Below are 23386 nucleotides of genomic sequence, written 5' to 3'. Positions count from 1 at the left end.
AGATTTGAATAATAGTATTAACATTACTAATATATTTGAGAGATAGCATTAGCATTGTTAATAGATTTTTGTTACATTGTAGGTGAATACTAATTGCCTTGAGGGATCTAGATCTTAATATCAGATATTATTTCAAGTATACTTTCTGAACGTCAACAAATTTAAATAATGGTATTAACATTATTAATAATAGTAGTACATTAATATTATTAATAGGTTTTTGTTATGGTATAGGTAAATACTAATTGCCTTGAGGAATCTAGTTAATATCAGATATTATTCAAATAGAGTTGTTGGGCTTAAGCAAATTTGAATAATACTATGTATTAAACATTACTGATAGATTTGCTGGATCTGTTTAGCATGAAATATTATTCAAATAACTTTGTCGAACGTTAACAAATTTGAATAGTTGCATTAATATTAATAATATATTTGAGGCACATTATTAGTATTGTAAACTATTGTGACAGTATGACTGAATACTAATACGTTTAACCAATTTACTTACCATCAGATATTATTTAAACAGAGTTGTTGAGTCACATTTTCACATATGTGATATAAAATATCATAAGCGTGTTCAAGATCATTTTAAAAATTGTTGAAAATTCTGCTCTAATTCTAAGCAAAAATTCATTTAAACGATTTGTTAAAAAGCTGCTGTTTTATATCCATGTCGATTAATAATTCGATAAATTCTTCTTCATCCTTTGCTGACAGGTCATCGACATTTTTATTCCTCTGGTGTGTGGCAGTTGCAAAAATTTCCGCTGCCCCATAATTTTGTTACACGACCCCACATGGGGTCACGACCCGTAGCCGAGGAAGCTCCGCTTTATAATATCGATTAGTCGACCTCGCCATTTACGAAATTGGATATTAATAGCTCGACTAGAGAGACATCTCTCTAAATACGAAAAAGTGACGGGGACGAATGCGAAATGTAAACGATAGCATTATATATATAGAACGATGGCTTCCTGAATGTCTCTTAATGGTAGTTTAGTTCAATTTTAGATTTGTCATTCTTTATATAGATACACTTCACTCTCTGAAAGGTATCCGAATATCTTCTCGCACTTGATAAGGTGCACGTTAATTACAACGTCATAGATGAGTCAAACCGCGGCAATTTTATTCTTTACAATCTTCGTTATTTCTTACGTGTGATAGGATATTGCCATGTGATTACATTTTTCTTCTCTTTCTTTTCTCTTCCTTTCTTCTTTTTCCTTCGTACAATACGAAATTATGAAATTGATATTTGTAATTATCAAACCTAGAACCGTTTTATTTAGCGATAAGCACATCTACAGATTCCTTGATCTTTTAATTATAAATCGAATTAAAAAAGAAAATTTTTTCTAATCTGATAGAAAGACTTCGAATATTAATGCAAGTATATTTAAAAAATATATGCTTGCAGTAGCATATAAGCTACTAGTGTCATTTCAAAATTTTTGTTACACCTGGTAAACTAATCTTCTCTTTATATTAATAAAATTCCCCTTTCCTAAAAAAAAAAAAAAAAAAAAAAAAACAAGTAATCTGGTTGAATTGTAAAAGATGTTATTCTGTTTGAAAGAATGTCCAAATATTAATGTCAGTAACCGTATACGCATATACCATTCAAAATAGATTCGTTTTAGGAACAAGCCGGCCGATATTCGTATCGCGAAAGTTTTCTTTCTTAACGACTGAGGAAGTCACGTTACTTTCATGTATCGAATGCACGAAGAAAGGAAGCGCGATTTCGATCTTGTCGTTTTTAAATCGATGATGGTCTACTTTCATTTGCCTTCGTTTCGTCGCCGCTTTAATTTCTCTGTTCGGAATTCGTTAATGGAGTACGATCAGTGAAACGGAGGATGTATCAAGCGATATTCAAGATCCCTCCAGATACGAGTATCACTCTGTACAGATCATCGATAACGAAATTAACATAGTCCAGGAGAAACTTGAAAAGAAATTTCTTTTGATTAAAAACTAATTATGTATCGTTAAAAGAATGTTAATCGAAGGTTGTCGGTTTGACTGGGAATAACATTTTTCTTTTTCTCTTTTTTTGTATTTTAGTATTTTTACAAGCTTAGTATTTCAGAAATATGTGATTAGGCATAATTGACATATACAGGAAATGAAAATACTCTGCCGCAATTAGGGTAGAAAAATTTCCAATCGCGGATGTGATCTTTCGAAAAGCACTGCATTGGAAAATAAGCGAGTTTTGTTCCAATAGGAAATTTAAATTAAATACGAAATCGTTGGAAATGAAGGAAAAGTTATTAGGAAAATGCGAAATTAATAATTTTTTATAATACGAAATTAAGAATTCTGTTGGAAGAATTTGAAGGTGACTTTGAAAGGTTAAGAGATTTCTTTGACGTTCCTTATCTTCTACTTATCAAATCGTGCAATACTCGCTGCGAATAAATGCTGAGATTAATAAACTGGACGGATTACTTGTCCCATTAAGTTTGGTAATTGATTGCAGTTGGAGAAACATCTAAATCTTGTAATACTATGGCAACAAAAGATTAATCAGCTGACTAATTGTAAAAACAATGATATACATAATTTTTATCAGTAATCATTCGTTATTTATCACGTTCAGCCGACAGAAACATTACGAAGAAATTATTTGTTCCACGCTTTATTTTTTAATCGTTATCGGACTATAGTTAAGAAATTCAAAAAATTGTATTCCAGATATCTATCCACCTCTTTTCAGAATTAATATTACTCAGGTACTGTAATATAGTAGTACTAGTAGTAGTAGTAGTAGTAGTAATATTTATTTAGTGTGTTGAACATCTGATCCACTAAAACTTTGAAATTGGATGGACATTTGTTGGTAATTACAAAGTAGGAACCTTCCTTATCCGAAGGAACAGCAAGACGAAACTGTTCGAATCATGAAATATTTGGATAATGGAACAATTATTTTTCTCATATGAAATTTCACTTATTCAAATACAAATTAGGATCAATTGAATCTTTAAGGATCCTTATTACCTTTTATTATATTTAGTATATTTTATATTATTAATCATAATTCAATCAACATAAGGAATTTCATAGAGCCACGTTCTTTGTCTACTTCGAACGTTCGAAGCTTCTTTTCGAATGCCACGAATGCATCGGTATGAGAAGATATCGTCTTTATCGTAACGAAACCATCTGATTGCATCAGTATATTTAAGATTTTCCTACTGTTGCCAGCATTCAAAGGATCTACGTGCTTCAAATAATTGAGATCAGTATCATATTTTTGTTTTTTAATATTCGCGATTGTAATTTTCCCAGCATCATGTACATATGCCAGTTCTGTTGCACCTACGGCAGCTTCGAGGTTTTTAAATATGTCGTATTTTGTCTCGACAGATAGAACGATATTGCTTTCGTACTAAGTTCTTTTAATCAAAATCCATTTGATCGATTTAAGGGAAAAAATACGTTTTGTATGGGCAATAATAAAATATGTACATATTTGAAAGAGAAAAGTCATTCGTTACTGGAAAATGCTGTGTTCTGGATAAGGAAGCTCTGCTTATTTCCATTTTACATTACGCTTATTTTTCATTTCAAATCCCTCCCGGCATACATTGAATCGCTGTTGCATATTATTACGTGTAATCGCATCCTAAATATCCTACATAATTCCATTTTATATCTCATTTATTTTGCATCAGTATCCAATATTTGAATACCAACCGGTAATACAGGTCTAGAGCACATTTAGCACATTTCGAGATAAATCGGTTTGTAGGTTATACTACGTCGTAATAATATATTTTATTTCAGTATTTATTACAACGAAGCGAAGTCGTTAAGGACGACGATGAACAATGGTAAAAAAAATTCCAAACGCCTAACACGCTTCTTGTTTTCAACATTACGTCATCTTCCCTTACTGCCATGTAATCTATAATCTGCGTGTAGTAAAATAATCTACAGTGACCTTAGAATCATATTATACTGTTCACCCAATGTTGACCAAAATGTGCTATAAGCTCCTGTTCTCTGTTGGGATTCATTTACTCATCCCCTTTTATCCGTCATCTTCTTCATCCATCCTATTCCATTAGCCTCTTATTCGATAAGAATTTCTGTTCGTTCACCCACTGTTGTATATTCACATCGCGCTATAACGTGTTCTCCTATTCCCTCCTCCTTCCCACATATACCGCATTCCTCCTTCTCCTCATCTGGAATTTACTCATCCTCCATTCGTTCCCTAATCCGAACCTAACTTTGTTATCTTTATCTTCTTGACTTTCCTTTCCTCTCGTAGGTACATACTTTCTTTCGTCCTAATTGATAGGCCGTCATCGATTCTAATGTTGTTCGCTTCAACACAACACGGAGCTCGACGTTTGAGTAGCGTAACCTGATCTATTGTATTCAATCGTCTATGAAAAATCACTAACTATCCATGAGACGATGATGGAACTTGTTTATCTTCGATTTTCTCGAATTTAATCTTTTACCCACGCATTTGCGACATTCTTCTGATTAAAATGAGACTAAACATGATATAGTTTAAATCACACTTACATGTATATGTAATAAACGAAAGGTTATTTCTGTTTTCCATTTCCCATCTGCTCGTTCCTATTTTCCTTTAAATTTCTCTCTTGCCATTCTATGGCTCATGTTATTTCATTTTTCCCTATCAATGACCCTTCTGCACTCCTCAAGTAGTGAGTTTTCTGATCTTCTAATCTCTTCTTCATATCTTCATATTTTATGTACCTTTCTCCTGACCCCAGAGGTATTTTCTCCGTCTTCGTTTCTTGTCTAAATATCCTACTGTAGGTGTGCACCTCTCCAGTCACTAATACTGCTCTTAGATACCTTTCTTATACTGCTTCCACTTCTCTTCTTTCTTCTGTCCCCCATATTTCATTATATTCTTCATCATGACGTTAAATATCATAAGTCTTCTTTTGTAATCTCCTCCAAATTTACATTCCCCGCATCCTCCAAATTTCCATCATCGCAGCTGTTGAACTCCTCCATACAGCCTAATTAACATATTATTTACTTTATTTATTTACTTTATTATTTACCTTCTCGCTACCACTCGTCACACATATGTGATAGATTACATGTTTATACTATATACAAATTTTCCTTAGAAATTCAGATAAAATTTGTAAGAAATTATCTTCACTATTTCCTTTGCGATTCCGATCAACTGCAATTTTTTCAAGAATCTTTTGCCACATCATCTAGTAAAATAATCCTCCTAACTTCTCAAAAAGGCTCGTGTCGTTTGATCCAATTTAAAAAAGTTATTCACTCTTTAACAGTGTGCCAATATTCTCGTGACCGCATGTATATTGTGTTTCAATTGTCTTTAGGATAAATCTTATTTTTTCGTTTGAGATACCATTTCTATTTATTATAAACAACGCCAAATTACCACTAATCTGACATTGCAACACATTGTTTTCACTTATTTTAAATTTTTCTTCTCGATTGACAAAGATTGTACATAAAATTGTTTGGAACACATAGAATATCAGATTTTGTGCAAATAGTCACACGTATAACATGAGACACTGTAACACAACACTCGTAAATCGCTCGGACGGTCGACAGAGAAATGTAAACATGGAGGTTTCCGCCCTTGTTAAATCCGTCGTCGAAACTCGTTGACGACGACTTTGCCTCAGTAGCATCGTGTGCGTTAAGTAGGTAACAATACATTACCTTACATATCTAGATATGTGTGACAAGTAGTTTGCAGTAAGAAGCAATCTACTCACAGCTCAGCGTTACACATATGTGTGCGATTCTAAGAATCGTGTTGTCTACTTAGCAGGTTTTATTACTATATATGTAAAAATATATGTCACATTATGTAAGATTTAAAAATTTTGAATGTTGAGCTGTGAACAGTGACTTTTTCCTTAAACGGTGATAGTGAAAGTGTTAAGTAATACCTATAATATATACTCATAAAAACAGTATTCTATTTCTATTATATAATATAAACCAGTTTGACCTTGTTTCTGAGGCCTGTTAGTAGTTTTTAGTTGCTTCTCCTTCTGTAATCAAAGTATTGTAATATATGTATTATATGTGTGATAATGAACATATGAACTAACATATTGGAAAGTGACGAAATATTGTAGATGAATTAAATGCAGTCACAAAGATCGTAGGAAAAATAGTTTCGTTTTCACAGGTCAACGCTTATCGGAAAGTTGCCAGACAATCCGTAATAAATGAACTTAGGTCATGGATTTAGAAAATTTGATAATCTCATTGCTGCTGTTGTTGGTAGGCAGTGTTGGGCAAAATTTTGTGTATCTGTGAAATAACAAATAACAAACTAATATTTTAGTAGCCTGTTTTAGGTTAGGTTTAAGTTTAGTTTCGATATAAAATTAAAAGTACTTACAATTAGAATTGTTTGTGATACTTTTTTAAAATAATATTTAACTTTTAAGAAGCTTTTCAATATATGGAAATTTGAAAAGGATCGGAGATACCAAACAAATTGTCAAGTAATTACTTTAATTGTTTTACAAAAACCAGATCCATCTAATACTTACGTAGAATTATTTCCCTAGGAATTTTCTAGGATTTAAATTTCCCTCTCAACCGTATTTATACGCATCTTCGGCTGCGCAGCTTGCTCTGACAGCTATGCGTCATGGCGCCGGAGTAATTTTGTCGTTTGTTTCGTTTCAAGCTACCTTCATGTTTCTTAATAATAAGAAGTAATATTCTCTTTCTTTGACGTGCGTGAATCATAGATCACTGTTTGTTGTGTCAACTAGTATCTATATAGACATTTAATTGTTAAAATTTGAGAACTTCAAGAAGATTAGTGAAATGTGCCCGGTACATCCTCTGACGTCAGAGGCGGAAAATTAATGTGCTGAATGGTAAGTATTTATTTTGAAACACAACTAATTACATCGAGTGATCAACATGTGATTATAAGCAAATCTCCTCTTCACTTTTTGTTCTTCATTTTTCCAACGTACTTTATCGTAAAATATACTTGGACGATAATTTTGAAATTTCAAATTCGATTGAATCATAAACGAAATATTACAAAATTTCGAAATGATATATTCATGCGTAGATAAATAATAATCAGATAGATTATTCCGCATATAGATAACGACTACTGTATTACTTCCTTTTCTTTAATTTTCCCAACATTGCTGGTCAACCCTCGAGACATGACGCCATTTTTAAAATCTCGAAACTTTAACCCCTTTGTTTACTTTTTTTCTTCTCTTTCACTAATAAGAAATCACAGTTTATTCATAGCCTGTGCTATGTTTCCCTCGAAATTTTCTCAACTACTTTATAATTACATATAGTTTAAAAATTTTAACTATACGACAATTCTAATGAAAATCGAAACTTGTTAAGAAATCGAAATTAATTAAAATCTATTGTTTGTTTAAATCTTGGATTAAAGAGTATTCTGTTCCATAATAATTTATTATACTATAATTATTAATTCTTCCATTCTATTTACTTCTATAATTGTATTACTTAATTAAATTAACGTGCAATGTGTTGTCTATTATTTATATAAAATACGGAAGTTAACAACTACAATTTGATAAATTAATGTTTTGAAACGATTTCAAGCAATTATTATGGTATTATTTCAAATAGACTTAATTGTGTTCAAGCTTATCTGTTTAAGATAATTATATATAAAATATCTCTAACACTACAATTTATATTTAAATTATTATCTCTAAATATTTTGTTTGCATTTCTCATTACTTATAATTGCTTTTACGACTCTGCTATTATTTTGATTTTTTCTCTGTCTGTCATAGGTATACGGAATATACAATGAAAAATTAAAAAATATATGAAAAAAACATTGTAGTAATGTTTCTTTGTTATTGAAACGTTACATGGAATTCGATTTGGATATCTTAGGATTAAAAACACGAGTGAAACACAAGGTTCACTGTTTTTACATTATAACTAGAATCATGTTTAATGGATTGTGACGAACAGTAAGAGATTATTTTGGAGGTCAATCGTTCGTGTATATCTTTGATACATTATGCAACGTTTCAGATTGGTGCTTATTGCCACGTGCTTACTCTCTGGCCGGTCATTTCGTATCATTATTTACGAGAATTTTACAATCATTTCATTTTACAAGAAATACATCAACCGGTGCGTCGTATAATATCTAACAATTTCAACATTTTTTAAACAAATATTCTTATTATATATGCCTCGTATTGATTACTTAAAATTAAACGCATAAAGTAGGTTCAACTTTCGTAATTAATGTCGAGGAACGTCAGCCTATTGATAAAGTGCAAAGTTAACGATGCAAGTACATGTAGTTTGTCGACATGTAGCCACATCTTTGTTCCTATAAATAAATGACGAGAGCCGCGTAGTCTCGGTTTATCACTTCAGTGCATACTCTTATGCAAGCTTTACCGCGTGGAAAAATCAATAATCACCTGCGACGTCTCTACCTAAGATGTTACGTCAGAACTTTTGGTAATTTTATTTTCGATTGTTGCACTATAAATTAACCGTAATCAGAGATCAAAAATAACATTTATTTTTACAACCTTTATAGGGGACTGGACATACTGGTAACTTTTGTTGTAATAGAAGACAGTGAACACTAAGTACCAAAGAAATTTTTCAAAATATTAAATGATTAAACAATATTAATTTTCAAGTATTCTACTTACGAATATTTGAACCCCTTATATATGATTCCAGTATTTTTGGTTACCGATTACCATTATCTACGTGAGATATTTTTTGTTGCCGACAGCCATTATGGCAGAATCATTTTTTAACTGTCGATAACTATTATTCGTGACGGAGTTATTTTTAGTCACCAATGACCATTTTTCATGACTGAGGTTTTTTGGTTACTCCTAACCATTATAGTTTTGGTTATTGATACCTATTATGTAAGAAAGCATTTTTTTTTATCGCTGATAACAATTATCAACGACATAATTTTTTTGCTACCGATAATCATCATAAATTAGAGAATTTCTTTGGTGACTAATAACCGTTATTTTTGGCGAATTTCTTTTTGGCTGCTGATAACCATTATCAAAGACGGAACTTTTTTTAGGTACCGATAATCATTATCGATGACGGGATTTTTTCGTTACCCCATTACCAATTGTCGATAACCCGATTTTGTTTTAGCAACCATTATCAATGGCGAAAAATCGTTTTGGTTGATAAGCAAAAAGATTTTTATTATTTATCATGATTATTCGTAATCAAATTGTTTTAATTGAATAAGTCTTATAGCATAACTTTTTAAACTTGTGTTTTCCCCTTTTACCCGCACTTTCAAACGATAACAATTCTCCATATTTGCGCATTGTTGCTTGTTCAGTCGATACGACTTCTTGTTTTTAAATTATTCAATGGTCGTTAGTAAATATAGAATATTTTTGTAATAAGAATGTAAAACGTCCAAGTATATTTTATAACACTTCCAGGGCCTTCATAAAGCTTGCCGCTATCGTGTTTAAAACATAGTATCGAGTTTCATGTCCGAAATAAATGCCAGCAATTTATGTCACAGTTTTACTCAAAATTCAACAGTCTAAAAAGCTCAGACAGTGCATACTTTTTGTTGCTCTCAAGCTTAAGTTTATAGAAAATTATTAACACTGGGAAATATTGAAACGTTTCAAACGATACAGGTAAAGAAAAGCTGCTCGATTCCTTATCAACAGAGTATATATTATGCAAAGTTCTCGATTACATAATGCAATTTTTTACGATAATGTTTCGAAAGACGTTCGCTTGCTACGATTTAGAGAATTGTTTGAAGTTAGTAACCCCTCCCACCAAACCACACCAAACATCCCAAAGGAGATAAGAGAGAAGCTTATACCAGAGACAAACACAGAATCTTGAAATTCGATCCGATGTACGAGAGAATCGAAGTAGCTGCAGGCACGCAAACGTGAAGATTATATCCTGTTACAGTTACCAACACGTATAAATAATATAGAGCAGCTTGGACTAATTGGATAGGAAGAAATTAGCTTAACCGGTAAATGTCGGTAAATACAACATGTTTCATAGGATTAGAGAAACAGCGAAATGTACGATATGCGGTAATTGCGAGCTCGAAAGCAGAGAGTACATGTTATACAAATTTCCACAGCGCTGAACGTGCAGATTGCACATTATAACGGAATATGCCGGAGTACTATTAATAACCAAAGAAGAACAAGTGAAATCAATATACGTATTGCTTTACACAAATAATGCTAAAACTAAAAGTCTTCTGCTTAAGTAAACTTAAATGAGAATTTAAAATGAGAAAAATCTCTGAAGACACCTAGATAAGACTGCGATAGACGGAAGCTCGTAGAAGGCTATTATTGTGTTATTAATGACTCATCAAACACGAAACGAGGATATCTAAGATTTAATTTTTGATAAAACCCTATTGATGAAAAGTCAAATTACAATGTTTCTTATTACATTCTTACGTAACAGTATTTACATTTGTATTCTTTTCAGCGGAGGACAGATCAAACGGATTATTATTCTATTGACTTTCAACAATGCTTATTTATAATTTATAAACAGCAACACATCGTGTAGATATGTCTCACGTGTTCTCATTGTCACTCGTCCTTGCTCTCGGAAAACTTGTAAGCAATTTTCAAGTCTTATTAAGAAGAATCACCATTTTTACACTTTTTAAAAGAAATTACTCTTGAAATGTTGGCACTGGCAAGAGGAATAAATCTTCATGTGCTAACCGCAATTTATGAATAATAATTTATGATTTAGCTGTATGACTTTGAACTTTGGACATCGAATTACAAGGAGAACGAGTGTTATTAAAAAGAATTATTCTTATTCTCTACATTTTCTAATTTTCTAATTATTATTGTTACTCTCTGCATTTTCCTAATTGTTTAAACAATTTTCAACATTGTCACAGACTTCAAAATTGTAAGTGTAATCTTAAACTAGTTTTTTGTGACTCTATATGAAATAACTTGCTGTCATAAAATTGTCCTAGTGTTTGAAAAGAGTAAACATTTGCAGAAGTTTTATGTTTTGATCCAGGAAATTCAGAGGAAAGACAAGATGAGAACGCTACAGAAAGAATTGCTCTAAAATACTATATGCATCACTGGTGTTGCATTCACAAAAAATGTTGTGTCTAGCGCCAATATCTGTTTATTGAATTATCTTAAAATAAACTTTCAAAACTTGACATGAAAAGTGTAAAAAAAATGCACAATGGGGCGCATAAATTGCTGTTAATTGTTGTTAACCAAATAATAGGTCTTCCATCTCACACAAATACTAATGCTTCCTCCTCCTACAGTGAAAATACACTTTGGGAAGGTTCTAAACTAGTCCTCAACAACTATCGAGGACTTTCTCGACAGAGACCCACCTTCCTGTCCAATGCAGTTTTCAGGACATTAAAAGCTGCAACTGCTTTACGACAGCCCATTGCTTCCGTGCAGTTACTTCAACAGCCATCCGCGTTCATTCTCCGGTCCAACATTGTCGCTCTGTCCTCCATCCGTACGTCCATTTTATCTAAAAGTTAGCGTCCACCGAAATGTCCCATCTTTCCCCAAATGTTACATCTAATTAATAAGACTAATTGAGCGACAGTGTGTTCATCTGCTTGAGAATAGTCAAAAGATGACGATTGTTGAGGTTAGGTTGGAGTTAGGTTGAGGTTAGGTTGTCTCCATGGCGGGCGGTAGTGGAATGGCGCCCAGAAGTGGAACTGCAGTCACAGCCTGGTCAATATAACTCGGCTCATAACTTTTTTGTCGGACATTACTCTGCTGTCCTCGCAGCAACAGAGTGTCCATGAGGATTTCTCTACGTTAAAAAAAAAGAAGAAGGTTGAGGTTAGGAATCAGAAAAGTCGTCACTAAACGCGTACGAACGCAATAAGCTGACCGCAGCTATTGGTACCGTGTCAAAATTCACCTTGCATTTGTTCGCCAGCTCTCGTCGTTTCCTTGGTAATTCCACGTCAACTTCATCTCGCATCAACACATCGCTAGCTTGCACGGAATAATAAGGAGCGAGTCTTGCAGATGACCATCGAAGGGTCAGCGTCCTTTCGTCTTTTGCATCTCGCTCTTTCCTTTGACGCGTGTTTTGCATCTTCGATTTTTTCCAAACCAACGTCAGAAGCAATATCACGAGGTCTCTCGATCGTCGTTTGTTTTTGGGTCACCGATCAAAATAGCTTGTATCTACCTCCTTTGCCATTTTTTCCATTTGAATCGAGTAACGTAGACACGATTAGAGTGGCTTGTTGAATCTTCTCCTTTTTCGTTTTCTAGTATCCTAGAGTCTTCATAGTCTGTTCAAAACACATTCACGACACAGACATTCGGTAAGTGAACAACTATCCTTTTGGACGGCGTCCTTACGAAATTATATTTCATTGGCGTCCATGCGTAAGTGTTTCTCGCCGATAACTTGTTGTCGATGTAACCAACATGCCCTCTTCGGACTTTGCGAGGCTGATTGAGTGAGCGTAGGTCCCTGGCTACCAAGATGGAATGGTCCATTAGTCTTGAACTGTACTGGCTGCACAGCCACGTCACCTGCAAACTGCAACACAGTTTGTCCACAGATTTTCACGAATTCCGTCGTTTCCAACGTAGCAATTGTGTTGCGTTTTCTATCGTCCTGAGGATTTCTCTTGGCTTGGTCCTCGCTGAAGAACCGCACACTTTGCTGTGTAGGCTTTTCGCTTCCATGCCCCATAATTGGCTGCCAGGATTGGTTTCATGATGCGCTTATGTACAAGTGACTATGCTTCTATGCTGAACTTAGAACGTCCACCGGTCAGCCAGAACGTTGCTTTCCTCCTGAGAGTCGAATTTGCTGGGTCTTTTTGTCGTTTGCTGGTTCCATGTTACCTTGCGGTCAAGACGTAACCCAAAATGGTCAACCAGTTGATTTTGAGATATAATGCACTTATTAAGTGCGACGTGGTTATGGTAAATTCAAGGCAAACGTGACATGTCCATTTGTCACTATTTATTTCCATTCTCCACTGACTTAACCTGTGTTGCTGCAATGATGTCGACGCAACCTTAGGATATTCGTCGGTGGCTAGAATTGCTGCATCATCTGTGGATATTCGTCAAATAGTTACAGTAGTTGGTCAGCATGTAGGCTGTGCATCAGGTGTACAGCGTAGACCCCGAAGACACTAACGCTTGCTGAATTATGCGATATTTCTTTTTCCATCCACGTTGGATTATCGTCAATAGCAGCAGTAATAGTTCTTGGAATGTTATTTTCGTTGATGACATTCTCCGTCTTTTTGCTTCGTTTGCTTCGCAATGAAATATTACTAATCTCGAAGCTTACGAATAAACTGTTAGTTGAACTCTTACAACATTTATGTAATCGTTTGCGTATGCAAAATTTATGTACGCTTACGTTTTTTTCTTCTCAGAACTTGTCATAATTATCGACGATAGCTGATATCAAGATTTGAATATTTCCATCGTAAAGTTCACTTGCGTTCGATACTCACGCGTTACGGCTGGTTTCTTTAATTGTTTATTGTTATCGTTCAGTCATGTAGCAGATAGTTGGTGACAATTGACAGGGAAAAAGTTAACGGATAATATTACCACTCAATCAATCAATATTTTTTATATAAAATACAATATATATATATGTAACATAATATAAACATAAAATAAAGATCTATATATATACTGTATTTTAGATAAATTATATATATTATATATATTAATTATAATAATTATTATACCTCCACATTTGAAATTGGATTATTTTCATATAAAAACAAATATTTACAATGTATGTGCATATATACACATATAAATATTTGATAGGAAATTAATTAAACATAGAATGATGAAGTATATATTTGTGTTCTTTGTTTCTATGACAAGCATTACTCGTGAAGTTTAAACTATCGTTAGCATTGCAAACAACGAGGAATAAAATGCGATTGAAAAACTATTTATAATGAAGATTATTAAATTGTGTATGGCATCGTACACATTGTATCTTATTCTGAAGTCCAACCTTTTGTTACGAGGATATCAAAAGAGATATTGTGACATTCTCAGAATTTTGTAAGATTTCGTAAAAAGGGAAAAAACGAAGCTTAGGTCAATCGGTAAAAAACGTATATTTCTTAGCCGAAAGTGTTTACAACTTCCAACGAACCCTCGGACAGTCACACGGTGATCAAATTGCACTCTACAGTTCCTATTTATCTCACGAAACTTTTCTCGCTATATTACGTAATCCAGCAATTGGAATATCGACAAGTGTTCACAACGCTGTCCAATTAGCAATGTACGCTAATTGCACGTGCAAACTGTACATATCTCACAAGGCTTATTGAACGGAAGAAAAAAGGAGCATTTACAATACAAATGTTAAATAGAATAAATTATCGTAATTACGGCATTGATTTCATTTTAGTGAGCGTAATATAATAAACCCAACTTTAATAAAAATTTACTTCAAAATGCAGATCTCCTTCCACTGTCTTTTTTACCAATGGCGGTAACAAACGTAAAAGGACACTTGCTTATCGACACACAGTTATCGCGAACTTCTTTCGAAACATAATCGTAAAATGATACAGTCCGGCGTTGAACGTTAACAGCGAGCACAGATGCGAAATTCAAATTTATGTACAGACTTTGTAACGTTCAGAATAGAAGCGAGAACTGTATGAGGCAGCAAGACGTAGCTAAGATAGACGTTTTGAAAGGAATAAGAAAGTAGAAAGAGAGAAGGTCCTGGAGGAAAATTGCATTAATTAATAAATACAGCTAACGAATCAGCCATTGCTCCCGATCCTCCCTGGGTTCCTGGCCGATCCTGGCGGAGGAAGAGAGAAGCATTTCGAACAATACGCTCCTGGAACCGGAAGAATCTTCCGACCAGGAGCAACAGGATCCCCAAGAGGATGACCCTTATGAATACGACGAAGACATCAGACCGTCGAACGAGGATTTGTTGGAAAACGAAGGTTTCCTGGATGGAAATTGTCCCAGCTCCTCTAGGATACCCGCGCCTTGCTGGGGATGTTCCGATTGCACCGGATTGCATACACCGATTTTCCTGTTGGCTTCCTCGCCGACGGAGCCATCTTGCACCTGTGTTTCCTGTCAGTAATTCTCAAATTGCCGGGATCAGTTGAAATGGCTTGAGCTTCTTTTTCCTTTTCAGTTCTTGCATTACACTTCCCTTCGAGTTTCGCAAATCCTCGCCTGTAACGTAAGTAGCTGATACACTGTTCAAAATACGAAATTAATCAGTGTGTGATGCGCCGGTGCTTTGGTACAGAATTCGAACGAATGGAACACGTGGAATCAGATTTTACAGATTTTACAAATTTCTTCGTTCTCGGCTCAGTTCTCGAAAAATTCGAGTTTGAAAATTCATCGAGTTATCTATTAGGTTGGCAACTAAGTGATTGCGGATGTTGCCATTAGGTGGCACTGACAAAATCCGCGATCACTTAGTTGCCAACCCAATAGTTAGAACGTGGTTTATTGCGGGTTAGACGAACACTAAACAATCGACAGCTGCTTCTACGTGTGAAAATTAGTCCAAAACGTAGTGTAAAATTCTTCCATTTGAGGCTTCGTTCTCAAGAAAATGAGGTTTGAATGTGTTTAATTTACAGTAACAGGCCCGGTCGGGTGACCGGTTTCAAAATGTATTGAGGTTAGGTTGGGTAACTTAGTTGCCAACCCAATAACTTAAAATTGTACATTCGTCGTTATTTCTTTTGTTCGTTCAACTTTACGCAAATTCTTATATTAAGAAAAATTGAGGAACTGATTCATCAGATGATATTCGGTTTGATACGTGTGATTAATTTTTCAGTTTAATTTTTTCTCGGGAACAGAGCGCGATATTTTGTTCTAAATTATCGACTTACTTCCGCGCGTAGAATGACGTGGAATGTCGATTATCTAGTCCCGTCTAGTCCCGAATTGGTCAAATTTAATTTATTTCCAAACTCGTTTTTCTCGAAAACTAAACCGGAAATAAACAAATCGTATTGTGTATTTTCTTCGTAGAGGATCGTCATAGTTGAACCCCTCGGTGTCACATTGGCTCACGAAACGCATTTGTCACATTGTGTCAGCCAGACCCTGATCAATCTTCGAGCAGCTGCTGTTCAAAGAATAGCAGTGATATTGAATCGAACAAATTTGGGAATATAGTTTGAACATTCTAGAATATTTGTTTAGATAACAAAAAGAGGTTAACGAAATGACATTATTTCAAAAAAGAGATCTCCAACATTGTTTAGAAAAAAAAAACATTTTTGTGATCTTTTCTATGTTTCTTTATGCTAAAAACGTGGTACTCTAAGGGGAAAATAGTTTTCTAGTGCACGTTTCAAAAATGATATTTATCTGACACGTCGAGGACGAGCTGTTTGTGAATAGAAAAAAATCTGCTGCAATTATATGAAAAAGTCAATTCATTCCTACACAAACATACGAAAATTTTATATTTTAATTATACGTACGCAGATTTAGGTATTAAGAAGATATAATAGCGATTTCACTCAATTCATGCACAAGAATTTCTATGGAAAATTTTCACAGAAATAAAATCTGCTCGATTGCAGGAAAAAATATGCTTTTGTCACACTTGGGTCAGCCTATCCCATTACAAAGTTTAGAGAATCGCCAGACACAAACTAATGGGATATCAGATGTTATAAAAGAACACTACAAATTAATAATAGATAATACATTTAATAATACACATAAATACAGACAAATACAATTACTAATACACATAATGCCATTGTAGGCTACACTTTGAAGATATCTTTATCCAAAGTAAAACTGTGGGTCACTATGACCCATGATGACAACCGAGGGTTAGGAAACTTTGGTATAGCAAAAACCGCAGTATCCAAAGACCAGCTGTCTCAACGTATTATTCAAACGTTCCATACGCGTTGCTCGAACTGTAACTGTATTCGTAACGCGATATTCGTCAGAAGTAAAACACGCTGGCACTCGAAACTCGTATTATCCGCGCGTGTTTGAGATTCTTGCTGGAGGAAAAAATTTCTTGGCCGTAACAAAAGTGTCGTAATGTATAAATTATCTTATCAATGCGCCACAGTTTCCCGTTATAGTATAAAACTGTGCACACTTAGGATATAAAGCGACTGGATCGTAAGATTCTTCCGTTATTTTGAACAGTATATTAGAAACGCTGAATGAGAAGTTGACGGTGAATGCGCAGCATCCGGTTGGTCGGAGACCGAGATGACGAGAAGGCGCGTCACCACGGTCTCTCCTCTCGAACGTTCGTGACTCATTCGCGTGCCACGGTCACATTTCACATTTCCTATTTGTTTCTTTACCCTTTGCTCATGACCTTGTGTACTTATACCCCAGGATGAAAGGGGCGAAAGGGCAATGTCACTGTAGCAGGACTCGCGATACCAAAGCATTCAAAAGCTTCTAATTTTACACTTCTTTCGAGACCTTGGACTTAGTATAGTGTCCGGACCGTAAAGTTATCGGTCCGAACATGTCTCTTTACGAGGGTACTTTGAGCCGCTAAAGCCGAAAACGAGGGTCGTTTTTCACCGTCTTAACAAGTCGTCTTTATCGTTCGAGCCACCGACAGTTAACACTTAGCCAACCGAATAAGGAGATCTCCCCTCTTTGAAAAACACCGCTTAACGAGGAGATCTCCCTTTTTCATATTTTAGCAACACGTTTTCTTTTTCTTCTTTTTTTGTTGTTGTTATCAGTTATTGTTTACCTGGAATTGTTCCCAATTAATTGCGCCACCTTTTCTACTTTTATAAAGTACAGTATATAATAAATAAAATACACCAATCTAGTGGTGTTAAAATTAATTAAAAAGTTACACTATCAGTTATGACTAAATAAAATTATAATGGAAACCACACTGTAAACGGATATTAAAATGCATTATGAATTTTTAATTTCACGTTCAATTCGTATTATTTATCTTTAGTCGTCTTTAATTTTACCTATATTTTTTTATACTTTTAATATATACTTTCAATTGGATATTTCGTATGAACAATATATGAAATCGTAAAATAAAATCATTACCGCAAAATATAGTTGACCACTTAAATAATTTCTAGACTTCTTTGTTTTTTAAGTAAATGAATATTGATCCTCGATACTTGGAAAAATGCGCGGTGGAAACATATAGCTCGCTGTGGCGCGCGCAGTTGGCTAAATCGTCCTTATCGTTAGAGCCATCTACAGTTAAGACGAAGCTATTTCAATCATAACCAAACAACTAGTCTTTAAAAAATACGTAATAATAGAATACTTCAATATTTAGTGATTTTTCACTTTCTTACAGAAGGAGTTTCACGTTATGTAGTATCACTCTTTGGTATTTATTATTAATCCATCTAGGACTATGATCCCTAAACGAGGGTTGCCACGTTTACAAAATTGTAGAACCAGTTATTTTCACTGGTATTGGTATAAGTAACAGAGATACAAAACTATTTTCATTTTGAATATATAAAAAAAATTCATTATATTATTCCTTTAGTTATGACTGCTGACTTTGCAGGAATGTAACATAAAGTAAGAATTTTAAAATAGAATTATAGAAGCAGTCATTTCGACTAGTGTGGTAGGTTCTAGTGTTGTGAACGTTTCACCGACAGAGGTCTCAATTTTAGAAATCCGCGTAGGACCGCGATCATTAGGCTGCGAATTTTTGTGCAAATTCATATTTTTGAGTATATAATTGGAAAAATAAAACCTCGATAGAGGATTGTTTTACCTACCAAATATTATAGAAAGCATTATGCTTTGAATATATTTTATACATTTGTCTGTGCATGTTAGCACGTTTCTTACAAATGCATCAAAATCCGCAGTCTAGAGATCATACTTATATTAACAAAAATTGGGAAACTGATTAAATTTATTATTAATTGATTATTGTTAGGTGAACAAAAGAAATAACAGTGCACAATTTTAGGTTAAATTTCGAAACCGAGTAAGATTTCTGTTAATTACGCACCCTGTAAGAGATTTTTAAAACTAAATTCCGCAGTTAACCGGTTAAAGACTAAATTTTAAGGAAGCTCTCGCCAAAATCCGCCAGAATCTCGCGCATCAACAGATTTGACCGAAATTTTGTACACTTTATTTGCATAAAAACGACCCTCATCTTCAGCCTCAACGACTTCACGCTGAATATTTTGCAGTTTGGACACCACACTAAAGCCGAGATCTTTTCTTTGGAAAATATTCTCTGAGAACTTTGTATTTCATATTCTCTGTGTCTTTTGTCTTATTTCGCTTTATTATTTATTTATTGTATTTTATTTATTTAATATTATTTATTGTACGTGCACATGTTCGTGTATCTTTTGAATTCTAAGTTCTTCATGTACGTATACGTATACAAAGAGATATTTGTGATATGAACGAGACCAATGGTTTCTCAGAAAGAGACAAGTAGAATTAGTAAAAGAAATTTTATTTACGTACAAAGCTTCTTCTCTCTTCAAGAAAAATAACTTAGAAATTTGATTCAATAAATGCGCATTTACCTCGATTCGACTTATCCATCTACAAACATATACATAGGTTTCATTTGCCACAACACATGGAGGATCTTTAGTTTGCACTTTTACACTAAATAGTTTGTACATTGATAAATAAAGAAGGTACTACGTTTGAAATTTCATAACATTTATAATCGTCGACAACTGCAATATCACATAAATAATTTTTGGCAATCTTTTATCAACAAAATTCTGGTGAAATAAAAGGATCTGATATTTGAGGATTTGTTCTACAATTTTCTATATTATCTGGAAGAGATTTTGCTTCGTAATCACTTTACTAAAAGGCTTTACACAATCTTTTTGTAAACTGAAACTGCAACGAAACCGAGCGATAATTCAAACGACTTTTTCCCGTAACATGGTGGGAAGATCCTTCGATAGAACAAACCGTCATTAAAACTGTGTTGGTCACGCGAGACTTGCTCGCCAATTCCTCCTAAAAAGAACATCTCACTGCAACACGTACCAATGCTCTTTGACCCTTGGCGCGTATTGACTTCTTTTTTTCTTTTTCTTTTTTTTAAGAAACTCATATCTCAGGAAATCGGGTGAAACTTCGCAAATCGTCAGACGATTCCTTTCATAATACGAAGAAAGTTGAGAACCTTCTCAAACTTATCTACGATTTCATCTAAGCGTAAGCTAGACAACAGGACACGTCGCTAATGACTGAGATGTCGATGCGACGCTAATCGTTTAAATAAATAAAATAAAAAGAAACGTATAAGATTTTACACAATTGATGACCACTCAGTTACAAATGCAGTGGCACGTACTTTATCTTACGCATGTTCTAACTTTACACAGTTAGAAATGTCGAACCGCACATGAATAATCAATGAATGAATATGTAAGTGTGTTGGGACATGTGTTCTGTACGACTTCACCTTGTATTTTTAATTGAACGGTCGAGTCATACAGTAAAGTCGTGGAGTCCATAAATACCAGTAGAAGACTAGTTAGTTCGCAATCATACCGATGGCGTTCAGGTAGACGTACCGGATCAAATTTCACAGTCGATAGCCTTTGCTATTCGTTTGAAAGCGAAAGCTTTGTATGAGGAAGATACATGTATTCTTTTATCGTTTGTATCACAAATTTTATCACGTTTTGTATGTATGTATATTTAGTTATACGTTATATTATATACATGTATATACAAGACGTTTGTTTGAACGATCTGCACGAGTTTTTAATCGTTTACTATGTTTTATTTTTATTCTGATATTGTGATTATTTTATTGTCATAAAGAATAATCAGTAAAAAATTTGTATCAGACAAATTTGTGCTCGTGGGGGAACGCAAAGTGGTAGCTAAGAAATTTGTGCAATATTAGAAGAAAACATTGAAAATGAATTTAACTGATTAAAATGTAATTGCTATGTCAGTTTCTTTCTTAGTAGCGAATATGCTACTGTGAACTACAATGCCAGAGGATCGAAGAAAGTGTAAAAAGCTCGCAGATCACAACATATTTCGTATACTCTGTGAACATTTGTAAGAATCGCAGTGCTGTTTTATTTTGTACTTTCTATGGTTTTATAGTACATATAATTTACAAACTTTTGTTGTTTTCTTCGTAAACGATATATTATGTAAATGAGAATACAATATTTTATATATACCATAGTCTGTCCTAATTCTTTCTACAATATTATAAAAAAAAAGATAAATATTCACGAAAAGAGCTCTCCAATTCCGATGCTTTTTTAATTTGATTTGTCAAAGTCGTCACTCTAAGTAGCGCTGTGAAGGTTTTAGTTAAGATAGCTGTATATTAAAAGCTATTATCAGAAAATGTTTGTAAATTATGTTGTATTTTTATGCAGCAGTGTCAGTAAGTAAAAGCTTGCACCTGCACTTTGAGAAAAATTCCAAAGGAAAGAAGAAAAAATTGTGGTGGACTTAAAAATAGATTTGAGTTAGATCAGATTAGAAACCCATCAGAATTTTTGTTCCTTTCCTTTAGAATTCTATAGGCTTCTATTGTTTAGACTGGTTTGGTGGGTTAGAGCCTTAGGTCCATGATGACCCATCTCTCCATCCTGACATACCTGTACCTTATTTCAGGTCAACTGGCCACTTCTTTTCCAGTCAAAAGTTTTTTTTTTATTTAGTTGTTTACATTCACAGTTTGTCCAATTTGGACATTTGGTAGAATTTTTTGGCTGTTTGATTATCATGTGGGTGGCTACCCCCAGTGGGGTACTATCTTCGTGTTTGTTAGGTTATATCCTTTATGAGATCTGTTGGGTGTTTCCTTCCTTAAAATTTTTTTGAAAAATGTCATTGACAGAGGGCTAATTTTCGTTTAAGCAGAAAACCCAAATGGAAGATCAATAAATTTGTAAAAAAATTTCTAGAGAAATAAAAGGAAGTGATTAAAAAGAAAAAATAATTGTTAAACATTCTGGTTACGAATAACCGTTATAAATGACCAACTGCTTTCGATTACCGATAACCTAACCCAGACTTGATAGCTCGATACCAGAAGTCCATACGCGGCCTTGTTATTATTCTATAATTAAGTATTTTATCTTCCAGCGATAATCTCGACTTTCTGACAAGTATCCAGTACGTATTTTTGCATCTTACGATCTACTTGCTCTCCTTTCACTGTTATATGTTGCTTCCAATTGAATTTATTGTCCAAGTGAAGATCTAAATATGCCACTGATGATAGTTCCGGTATTTTTATGCTATTAACAAAGAGTGGTCATTGTCCTTTCCTTTAGGAGAAACTGTTAGGGTTTAACCTAACCTCATTGATTTCAATTTTCCGCTTGGTGATCCAGTTTTCGAGTAAATATAGGTGGCGCTCAAGGTAGAAAGTTCATCACAAACGAGTTTGAGTGAGGTTTGGGTTATCTAAAAAAAAGTCTCGGTTATTTACATTCCATTAAACGTACATGGTGTCCGGAAAGTTATTGTACTTTTGTGCAACCTTTTTTTGATAATTATATTTTTTAACAAACGGCGACACGCAACTAAGATCTTCATCGTATTACTCAGGTTGATCGATGATCTTGACAACATATTAAAAAACTATGTAAATCGGAGATGGCTCTGTTTCTGTGAATATTGACCGAAAAAATGTGTTATAATTTCGTTTGAAAAATTTAATATACATCGGATTATATTTTGGAGAATATTATTGTCGCTACGTTTTTTATTATTTTGTGTTGTATAGTCAGTGCGATAAATTTGTTTAACAACTGTTTTGTTACATTATTACAAATGGCTAGGAACGTGTAGAACGTTAAAACATCTAATATTTGTATTATCTTCGAAGCATAACTTATGTATGTATATCACAATTTGTTTAATTATTTATTCGATTGTAAATCTTTTTAATTATTCAATGTTTTATTTTTAATTACATATTTATTACGAGAAACATTTGTTAAAGGAATATTAGAATTAAATTTGAATTTAATCGAATATGCCAGTTACTTATCGTGTATTATTTATCAGTTTCATATTATTTAAAAGTTTAAAAAGCAAGCTTTTGTTTTATTCTTATCTTCCTTTTCGTTGGCGAATCAAATTTATGTCAGCATTAATTATGCAATTTCTATTTATCGTAAGATCTTTGTGTCCATTTGCGTTTTGAAATTTTAGCCTTTCCTAGTTATAATTATCATAATCTTAATTGTAATTATTGTATTATAAATATTCGTCAGTCCATACGACTTTTCAGTTTCATTATTCTATTCGCAAATCTTTAAATCACAGGCAGTGCTGATTAACAC

The 23386-nt window shown here is 33.8% G+C and overlaps 1 protein-coding gene and 1 long non-coding RNA gene across 9 annotated transcripts in view; one reads left to right on the top strand and one right to left on the bottom strand.

The window, feature by feature from the left end:
• The window catches only part of LOC117235988 (trafficking kinesin-binding protein milt), a 101642-nt gene that overhangs the window by 60929 nt on the left and 17327 nt on the right, over nucleotides 1–23386 (top strand). Inside the window, exon 1 of one of the 7 annotated variants that reach the window (XM_033498553.1) lies at nucleotides 6795–6905. The exons of 4 other annotated variants lie outside the window; for them this stretch is intronic. The gene's annotated coding sequence lies outside the window, so the exon portion shown is untranslated. Of the gene's footprint in view, nucleotides 1–6794; nucleotides 6906–14873; nucleotides 15179–15269; nucleotides 15289–23386 lie in introns of those variants that run through there. 2 more of the 7 variants (XM_033498556.1, XM_033498554.1) reach the window with 2 other exon arrangements.
• Nucleotides 3784–6650, bottom strand: LOC117235990. 2 transcript variants are annotated; one of them, XR_004493757.1, is made up of 3 exons: nucleotides 6416–6650; nucleotides 6120–6324; nucleotides 3784–5030 (listed from the first exon to the last, which is right to left on the bottom strand). It is a non-coding gene; the product is annotated as an uncharacterized LOC117235990 (long non-coding RNA). The 2 variants fall into 2 exon arrangements; XR_004493758.1 differs by having other exon boundaries at nucleotides 6530–6650.

Source organism: Bombus vosnesenskii, unplaced genomic scaffold, assembly GCF_011952255.1.
Source record: "Bombus vosnesenskii isolate JDL3184/JDL3185 unplaced genomic scaffold, Bvos_JDL3184-5_v1.1 scf7180000013336, whole genome shotgun sequence".
Lineage (NCBI taxonomy): Eukaryota > Metazoa > Arthropoda > Insecta > Hymenoptera > Apidae > Bombus > Bombus vosnesenskii.
This window is presented reverse-complemented; position numbering and strand designations above follow the sequence as displayed.